This window comes from Ammospiza caudacuta, chromosome 17, assembly GCF_027887145.1.
Source record: "Ammospiza caudacuta isolate bAmmCau1 chromosome 17, bAmmCau1.pri, whole genome shotgun sequence".
NCBI classification, from domain to species: Eukaryota; Metazoa; Chordata; class Aves; order Passeriformes; family Passerellidae; genus Ammospiza; species Ammospiza caudacuta.
The window spans coordinates 15,239,707-15,249,646 of record NC_080609.1 but is presented as its reverse complement, the minus strand read 5'-3'; the positions used below and the strand labels follow the sequence as shown (position 1 = coordinate 15,249,646).

The 9,940-nt window shown below is 45.1% G+C and overlaps 1 protein-coding gene across 2 annotated transcripts in view; it reads left to right on the top strand.

Moving 5' to 3' along the window:
- Positions 1 to 34: 34 nt before the first annotated feature.
- TOM1L2 (target of myb1 like 2 membrane trafficking protein) overlaps positions 35 to 9,940 on the top strand; it is a 56,133-nt gene continuing 46,227 nt past the window's right edge. For both annotated transcript variants that reach the window (XM_058815980.1, XM_058815981.1), the window contains exon 1: positions 35 to 75. The gene's annotated coding sequence lies outside the window, so the exon portion shown is untranslated. The remainder of the gene's footprint in view (positions 76 to 9,940) is intronic.

Here is a 9,940-nt window from a genome sequence, read left to right as displayed (position 1 = left end):
CCGCGGTTTGTTGTCATCCCAAGATGGAGTTTCTGCTGGGGAACCCGTTCAGCACCCCGGTGGGGCAGAGCCTCGGTACGGCGGCCTGGGGAGCGCGGAGGGGCCCGGGGGAGCCCGGGGACACCGCGGGGGCTGCGGCCGGCGGGCGGGGCTGGAGGCAGCGGGGGGCTCTGGGGGTCGCTGAGGGGCTGGGGCGGCCCTGGGGGTCTGTGAGGGGCTGTGGGAGCGGTGGGGGCAGAGTCTGTGAGAGCCCATGGGGGAGATCCGGGCTCGGTGAGGGGCTCTGGGGCTTAGGGGAGGTGTTGGGGGGTTGTGGGGATCAGTGCGGGCTGATGGTGGGGCTGGGGGTGGTGGGGGCGCTCTGGGGGCTCTGGAGGTGTGGGAGGGTCTCTGGGGAACAGGGATTCCAGGGGTGCCAGGGGCTTGGAGGGGCTGGAAGGCGTCTGGGCAGGGCTGGAGGCCTCAGTGCAGAGCTCTGGGGTTAATGGGGGGCGTGGAGAGATCAGAGGGCAGAGAAACTCTAGGGACCAGGCTGCTGTCCATGAGAACAGAGCGACTCCACGTCCAGATGGATGCAGGAAAGCTGTTGCATCCCTCATCTCCTTTTCCTGAAGCTGATGGACCACCCAGTCATTGAGCCACTCTTTCCCGAAGTACTGAACCCTCCCTGTGCCTCTGAGTGGGCAGGGGGGTGATGTGGTCTGGAGACACAAATGAGTGCTCATTTTCCAGCCTGGAGGCTGAGTTGTGGTTCTGGTAATGGTTATTCTGAGCCAGCTTTCACTGCCTGGCCAGCCAAGGCCTCCCTGGGCTGCTGTGGCTGCTCCCTCCCTCCCACAGATGTGTTGTTTCCTGGCTACCCATGTTTTGGTCTGGGTTGCCATGGCTGGGGCGAAGAAGAGGAAGGAGAAAGCTTGAGCATCACTCGTGCAGATTTGGTAACTCTGAGTTCTCACCTCAGCTGGGTGGGCTCTCAGTGCCTCCTGCTTTCCTCTGTTGGGCCCTGAAGAAATTTAAGATGTGTGACATTGCAGTGGGAAGGAGCAGGCTGGCTCAGGTTCCTGCAGTGCAGGAGGGCAGGCAGTCCCAAAGCCAAGGTGATGCTCAGCTGAGCATGGCTCCTGCCAGGGAGGGCTGGGAGAATTGGGATTGTTCAGCCTGGAAAGAGAAGCCTTGGGGTGACCTCATTGTGGCCTTCCCAGATCTGAAGGGAACCTGCAGGAAAGATGGAGAAAAGGTCTGGAGTGACAGGACAAGGGAGAATGGCTCAAACTGACAAGAGAGTGGGGTTAGATGGAATATTGGGAAGAAATCCTTCCCTGTGAGGGTGGGGAGGCCCTGGCACAGTTTCCCAGAGCAGATGTGGCTACCCCATGCCTGGGACTGTCCCAGGCCAGGTTGGACAGGGCTTGGAGCAGCCTGGGAGAGGGGAAGGTGTCCCTGCCCATGGCAGGGTGGAATGAGATGATCTTTACTGTCCCTTCCCACCCAAACCATTCTGTGCTTCTGTGCATAGTCTAACCTAGAGCTGTTCTCCATTGATTCATGGAATGATGGAAGTCTTTGAAAACCACAGTGGAGAAAACTTTGCAGAGTATCAGCTGATGGCCTCAAACCTCTTTTCTGGTCCTTTCCTCATGCCCACGTGCAGGGCCAGCCCTGGCTGAGGTGAGGGGGCCTTGCCTGGGTGAGTCTCACGCTGTGCTGGGCTCTCTTTTCAGCCTATATGGAGCATATGTAGAACTTGCTGTTTATCCTCTGCCATCTGGGCTGTTTGCTTCTTCTGCTGAGGGAGAGGAGTGCTGGGGATCAGAGGAGAATAAGGAGAACAGAGAAAGAGAAAGGTGATTTTAGAGGCTTTGTTGTGTTTGGAGCACCCAGGACAGCTGGGCCAGGCCTCAGCCTGGGGAGGGAAGGCACCAATTTCTCCTCTTCATTGGCAGCTTCTCTTAGCATCAGTTTGAAGGAACTGAAGAATTGTTGGGGGGCAGGGAGGGAGGGTAAAACCTGCTTTTTTAGCCTTCTGCCTGTTGAAGCCCAGAGCTGGAGGTTTTCACAGCTCTCACATCCCCTCGCTCGCTGCCAGCTCGGAGGCTTTGAACACTGAGCTGCTTCCATCAGATAAGGTGAGGTGTGCAGCTTCCCTTAATGCAAAATTCAGCTGCACTTTCAGAATGTTTTCCTTTACTCCCAGGGGGAAGAGATAGCTGCAGGTTTTATTTTGGAAGACAAATTTTTCTGCTTCTGCTGTCGCTGCCAGTTATCCCTTTCTGAGACAGCAGTAAAACAAAAGCATGCCTTGTTCTCAGACACTGCTATTTGCCCAGTGCTTCCACAGTTTGTTTTTCCAATGAGCTTGTGGAATATAATTTTCACTTATGCTTCTCTTCATTCTTTGAAAGAAATGGAATAATTTTGTATTTCTGTTGAAACATATTGTGTTGTACACAGTTGTGATGTTTCCAAGCAAGGCCTAACACTCACCATAAGGGAGGAGTGCAGAAAATCCTGTAGGTCCATCAGCACACCAAGAATGTGTGTTCTCTGCCAGGAAGTAGCAGAGGTTCAGGAGAAGATTTAATTAGGGCTCTATAATATCTGCAGATAAATGCCAGGTCTGAAAGAACAAAGATGTCAGAAAAGGTTTGGAGAGAGCTGAGAGAGGTAATACAAGGGATTTTCTCTTTTCTCCTCTTTATCTGGATAATGTCTGAAGCTAGGCAGGCTTTTTATGTGAACTCTTTTGCTTAATGTGGGAAAGTAATGCTGGGATGAGCTCAGAGGATTTGTAATGGAGATGGATAGAGTCTCCTGCATCTGAAGTGCCAGTTGAAATGGCAGCCAGGTTCCTCATGGCTGAAACCTACCTGATTTTTGGACTGATTTTATGGAACCCTCTATTCAATTCCCAGTGGTGACATAGCAAAAACAATATAAGCCATGGCTGCTAATTACAAACCTCACCTGATTTTGCTATAATGCTTTGATAGACTTGTGGACACTCAGCTGTCCTTGTGTCTGCAGCAAAGTCTTCTCCTGAGAAGAGTGGTTGGGTTTTGGTGGGGCTGTGTGGAAGGCAGGCAGCTGTACCTGAGAGATTCCTGAACTCAAAAAAAAACCATTTTCATTCCATATTTCTTTTTATCTGGAGGTTGCTGTGAAGGGAGCTTATGGCATCATTTGACATATACACCAAAAATCTCACCCAGGATTTTGCAGCAGAATCCAGCACTTCCCAAAGGTTTTGTGAGGTGTTTTTCAGAAGGTTTTTGTGAAGGCTGGTGAGAGTCTAGAGGCTGGAGTTGGGTGCCATGGGTTTCATAGGCTGCCAAGTACATCGAGGTTGACAAGGTCCTTTGTGCCACTGGGTGCTGGCCCAGTTCTTGTGACTGAACTGTTTATTTTTTCCAATCACCACTGCAAATACCATCTTGAGGAATATCCTGACCAGTGAGGAGCAAAGAGCAGGAGGATGTGTAGCAAAGCAGCTCTGACAGTCCTTGCTGTGTGGAGAGGGATTGGCCTGGAGAAAAAGCTGCAATTTACAGTAGTGGGAATTTGCCTTGAGATTCACCATCCTGCCATAAATTGCTTTTTTATCTTTCTTTGTTCAATGGAGCCATCTTTAAAGTGTCACCACTCTATTCAAGGTTATTAGAACAAATGCCCTCGCTGCAGGTTAGTGAAAACATCTTTGATGATTAAAGCTGCTTGAATTACAAGAATGTGAAGTGCTGGTGCCTCTTTTTTGGCCATTCTGCTTATTTGATAGTGGCCATAAGGCTTACATGGGAGGACACAGGGAGGCCTGGTTTGGGTTTTTTTGTTTGTTTTACTCTGGAGACGTTGCAAAGGCTTCAGGAAAGTGCTTCTTTGTTTGAATCCAAAGCAAACCGTGCTGCTGCCCCCTCCTGCAGGTGCAGGGCGCTGACCTGGGGCACCGAGGTGTGAAATGGCTCCTCACAGGGTGCTGGACAGGGTCAGTTTTGGTCAGGCTCTGGTCAGGGCTGTGTGTGCTGCTGAACTCAGCTCTCCTCGCTGCTGCCCCAAATCTGCCTGAGCCAGAGCCAAAGGCCTCGGGGAGTGAAGTTCAGCACCTGAATGAGGAGCAGCGAGACTTGAAAGTTAATTTTTAGCAATGAAGAAATGAAGAATAATTCCTGCGTTTAACAATGCGGAAATGAAGCTGTCCTGTGTGCTGGGAGTGCTGGTTTGCACCCTGATCCCTGCTGCAGAAGGGAAGTTTCAATGCACAGTGCTGGTCTGGGCACTTGGAGTGTGTTTTTGGAGGAGAAACGGTGTGGTGATTTAAGGAGGCTACAAAAACAAGGTTTCAGCAAAAGATACAGAGGCACTTTATTGAAGCAACAGTGGGGCAGACAGCTTTTCAATTGATTTTTATCAAAGCACTTGCAGTTTCCATTCAAGGCTGTTAAATTGATAATATATGTGGTGGATACAGGCTGTTTTCAGAGCTGCTGTTTTGTTCCCCCCCTCCCTTTTTTTTTTGTTTTATTTTTTTCCTTTTTAATGGGAAAGTGCTTCAAGGGGTTTAAAACACCTTTTCTTTTCCCTTCCATAAGAAGCACTTGAGCCTTTTCTTCAGGTTTCTTATATCTCTAAGATTTTTATGATTTTTAGAATAAAAATAGTTCCTAAATAAATGAGTTGATGACTACATGTAGGAGCAGAGAAATGCATTAGAGCCAGCAGCCCTTGGTAGTCCTGTGGGAGGCATTAATCCAGGCTTTCTTGTCCACAATTTCCCTAAGTTCACTTCAGAGTAAACTTACTACTTTGCTGTGCTGTGAAATATTTTTTTTAATAGATAAGCCTTTCCCCAATGGTAGAAATCAGTGTTTAAGGTGTACACTACAATCCTAGGATGTGGTCCACATAAAATATCATTTTTGCAGAGTGTGCTGTTGGGCTCTGAATCTTCTCCCTCATCATTCATTGCCTTATAATGAAATAAAAATTCCTTTGCATTTACCCACAACCATTGTCCCTTATTCTAAGGGAGGCTTTTCTCCATACAAGGTGGCAGTAACTTTCTTGCTGTATCAAAAAGATGAATTTTGCCTTTGCCTGCAGTGAAAAGGGCACAAGAAGTTCTCTCCTCAGAGGTGAAGCACTTTTCTAGGCACTCCTGGTCAGTTTTTAGAAATCCAGCCCCTCACTGCTCATTCAGAATTGTGCTTGTCATGCAAAAAGAGCCTGATAAAGTGCTTTTAGTTCTATAAGATTATTTGGATCTGCTTTCACTTCATGACAATGGATTATGTTGTAAGGAAAATCTCCATGAAATAGGAAAGTGGATATCTTTGCTCTTTAAAGGAGCAAATAAATACTGAGTCATGAGTCTGGCAACTTGGAGAAACTACATACACGTGTGAGGCTGGCTAATTAGTATAATGCCATTTAATACTGGGTTACTAAGACTGGATTTATTTTATAGGCACAAAAGCAGATTGTAGTTCATGAAGGTATTATAACATGTATTTTTGGGTAATGCTGTTTTATCTCTTTCAGCCTGGTACACTTAAATGTATATTCCATATGCTTCTAATAGCCATCTATATATGAGAGTGAGGACAGCTTGTTCCCAGTTTGGTACTGCTCTCTTCATGAACTCAGCAGATTTTTTAAACTGCATATTTAAAATATGCTTGCCTAAAACCCACAGAAAATCCCCACAAACCCTTCCAGCTGATGTAATATTCCACCCAAAACAATTTTCCCCCATAAAAATACTCTGTGTTTTCCTTAGTGAGGAACAGTTTTAAGGTAGGCAGACCTTCCTGTGATTTCATAAACTATGCTGAGTTTTTAATGAACAATTTTTGAAGGTGTTGAAGGCATTTGTGGTATTCTCAGTGTCAGTGATCAGTGGAGAGACAACAGCAGCTCTTGCAGAAGTTTTGGTGAGATGGTCCTTTCATCAGGAAGGGGCTGCCTGATACCTGCAGGGCTGGCCTGGCAACCTCCTGCCTCATCTGGAGTTTCCTGCTTGGCAAAAAGTAATTTCATCCTCTTTGTTGGGTTTAAAATCTGTACAATGGGTAGGTGATAAGAGCATCAATGTTTGAAGAGCGCAGGGAGAAAGGACATTTTGGGAGCCCTGAGAAGTGAGGAAATGACCCAAAAAGCCTGTGAAACAGAGCACAGATCATCCAGAACCAGTTTTCCTTCTTCTCATTTACATCTGCCTATGGAATTCCTAGTTTTCTATGTAAAAGAAACTTGTTGCTGAGCATAAAAATCCTCCCAAGGATAGATAAGCCTTATCTTCTGTATTTGTGTATTCTGTTGATGGTTCTGCCCCATCATTTCAGTTACTGCCAGTGGCAAAAGGCTCTTTGAAAATTGATGATTCTTCAGCACAAAAGATACTGGATACTGGTCTGAAAGCTTTGCTAGAGCTGGGTCTCTCTTCCCTTAGGAGCAGCTCCTTTCATGTTTTTATCCAACCCAGGGAGTCAGATCTTCCAGCTGTAGGTAACATTTCCCACTGCTTGGGAAGGGGAGATGCAAATAAATCCAGCCAGTCCATTACTGGCAGCATTGCCTTTAAATTTAAATATACACTCCACAATTGTTCCCTACCTGCCAGGATTATAAGGTGGGCTCTACAGTGCAGTAACTAATTTCAAAATCAAGGATTAAGGATGAAAAAAATCCATGCCCTGTCTGTGTTTGAGCAATTCCTGGCAGGGCTGTGTATGGACTATTTACCCATGCTCCTGTATCTCTTGGTTCACAGCATTTGGCAGCTCAGTGTGGTCTCAGGGAGCATCAGGGGACTCAGAAATGAGGAGATACTCAGAAGAAACCTGTTGAAAAAGTTGTTTACCTTGTAGCCTGCTTATTCCTTGAGAGTCAGGCAGCCTGTTCCCCAGCTGGTCCTCAGAAACCTTCTGGGTTAAATTAGTTTGGGAAGAAATTATTTTTTCAGATTCAGATCAAAGAAGACATACACAAAGTGAAGGCACAGATTTGTGTTGTAAGCTGTTTAAACTGTGTTTGAATACCAAGAATTTTTCAGAGCATTGGTTTTGTGTTCTTCAGGCAGGAAAGACTTCATTGCATCCCAAATGTGGTCAGGAATGTTGAAGATGTTAACTTGAACATGTTGCATCCTCTTTATTTTTTTTACTGCAAGAAATATGTCTGGTTTCCTATTTGACCCAAATAACAAAAAATTTTTCCCATTTTTTGCCTACCTTAATAAATGCAGAAAGTCCCTTTTAAAATCTGGTATTTCCTGACCTTTTTTTTTAAACTTTTATTTTGTCTCAATTACAGCTTTCTGCATTTATTTTACCTTGCCTTTCTTTGCCCATAAACACAAAAGGCTACCTTGAGCATATTAAATAAATTGCAAGCTTCAGCAGCTTTGCCAGCAAATTTTGGAAAGTTTTATGACATTCTGAGCCTACAGGTGAGAGATATTTCATAGCTTTGTCTTCTGAGACTAATAAATACATCTGTGTATTAAACAGAAGCATTTTACTTAAGTTTGGTGACCAAATACTTACTGAAGTAGAGATAAGTTTTTAAAAACATCTGCAGGACTTTAATTAGTAAATAATGGAGAAGTTTGGTCCAAGAAGTCCTGCCTAAGGTTTTGACTGAGATGATCCAGAGATGAGATATTTTGTTGTAGCTTTTCCTCCAAAACATTGGTGACTGCAATCTGTTGGGCTCAACACTTTCCCCTCTTTTACATAAGTTGCTGAGGATCTTAACTCCTCAGTTTTCACCAAAAAGCTCTCTGATCAGTTAACAGAGTGTTAAGGAATTTCCCCACTTAATTGGTTCCTAATTTAAGGATTAGGAGAGAAAATATGCAAATTTTATTGGAATATTTAATCTGGAGTGAGTTTTGAAATCCATCTCCACACTGTGACCTGAGTTATTTCCTGAATTTTGTTTGGTATTTTCCTGAGCAGTTGTTATGGGATATAGGTATGATAATAAGATTGATAGTGGGATGTAGATGTTGGGCTGATGTATTTGAGTTTGTGTTATCCTGAGCTCACTTTAAGCTGTTGTAGTAAATATCTTTTTTTTTTTTTCATTATCTTTGAGCTGCCCTTTCTCTACTGATTTTCTGTGGTTTTAATTAGAAGGGTATTTTGCTGAAAAGAGCGAACTCAGACCTTTGTGAAATTTTCTGCTAGTACAAATAATGGTAAATCTGAAATAATTTATTAGACAAGGAGTTGTTATGGCAACTATAAGATGGTTGGCTAATCAGAGAGTGAGATCAGTTTTTATTTACAAGTGTAATGAGCAATTAAGTTTGAGCAGCTGTCAGACTTGGAAAGTGATTAAAGTTCAGCAAACAACCCAAATGGGTCAGTGTTCAGTTCTGATGGTTTTCTGACACTGCAGCTTGATCATCTGTGGGTTTTACCTACTATAATTAAAACTGCCTTTTAAATCCCCATCCCTGCCAATGACTTGGCATAGCCAACGAGTAGAAAATCCCCTTTTTCCTACCAGGTTCCTTAATGGGTATTGGCCTGGAGTCTTGCTGTGGGTAATGAGGTATTTCACGTGTGGCATTCCTTAAAGCAAAGCTCAGTTTGGATGCAGAATCATCTCCTGGCTGTGGTGATCACCAGGAGGGAGCTGGGACAGCCAGGCTCAGCCTTTGCACCTCCAAAGGCTCCTTTCATTAGAGGCAGCATTACTCACTTGTTGGTTGCTTAGGGAGCTGCTGCTGGGCTCAGGGGAAGGATGTGCACAGTGTGCATGAGCATTAAACCCAAAGGAAGTGCAGAATTCACCCAGAAACAGGAGGTGAAGCCCAGGAGAGGCTGACCTTGGCCAGAGCTGGTCACAGTGGACAGGGCAGGCTGCTGATGGCTTTCCCAAGCAGGAGGAGCTGGTTCTCTGCAGTTCCAAAAGATTGCATGTGTTCCCATTGGGAAGGTTACCCTCCCATCCATTACCTGCACCAGATCAGCTGTTTCATTGCTGGGGTTTGCTTCCCTGCTGCATGTGTTAAATAAGCCAAAATGATTGTAAGCCTTGCTCAAAATTTGTGTTCTAGTTAGAATTTTAACCGTCCAAAACAGTTAAACCAGTGGAGTTATTTTCCAAAATTATGCTGCAGTCCCCTGATACATTTGCATTTTTATTAATTTTGCCACACTAATGGTGTGATGTAGTAGAAGCAATTGCAGTAGAACATGAAATGGATTGGGACAGCTCCTGACCTGAAGAATTTACAAAGTTGTGTGCCTAGATAGCACAAGTTGGTGAATGGGGACTTAAGGGAAAATTAAAATGACAGTCTCAGAAATAGGCATTTGCATACTTGACCTAAACTTCTGGTATTTACATTTTCTATTTATCAGTCTTTTTCAGGCTTATCTACAGCAGTGGCACATGAGAAAGCAGGGCTGTAAAAATGGAACAGAATTTTTAGTAGGGTTATTAGAGACCAAGAAATCCACATTTCTCAGCCCCCGAGATGGGATTGCACATACGTGTCTTGTTATTGCCGTTGCCTGATTTGCACTCGGGTTTCCTGAGGAGATTGCTTGGGAGTGTTTATCTGCTAAGCTTCTGCAGGCACAGCAAGCAGAATGGGCAGCTGGCATGGAGCCTTTCAGTGGCCACAGCATGGCAAAAGTAATTCCTGTCACCTGGTGGAAGAGGAGCCAGCTCTTCCCTCCTCCCATGGTGAAAACACTTAAAGTATTCCAGAAATTCCAGGTGCTGATCCTCGAGCTGTGGAGATTTTGGAGAATTGGGATGGGGTTGGAGCTTTTGCCCCTTTCACAGGCCTGCTATTGTTCTGTAGAGCAGTGCAAGGGAAGGCTGAAAAATTGAAATACAAACTGAAGCCTTCACACTAGAAAACACAACCCATCAACTCTGAAAATCTGCAGACTCCTCTGTCTAGCTCACTCTAAGTGTGGGATAA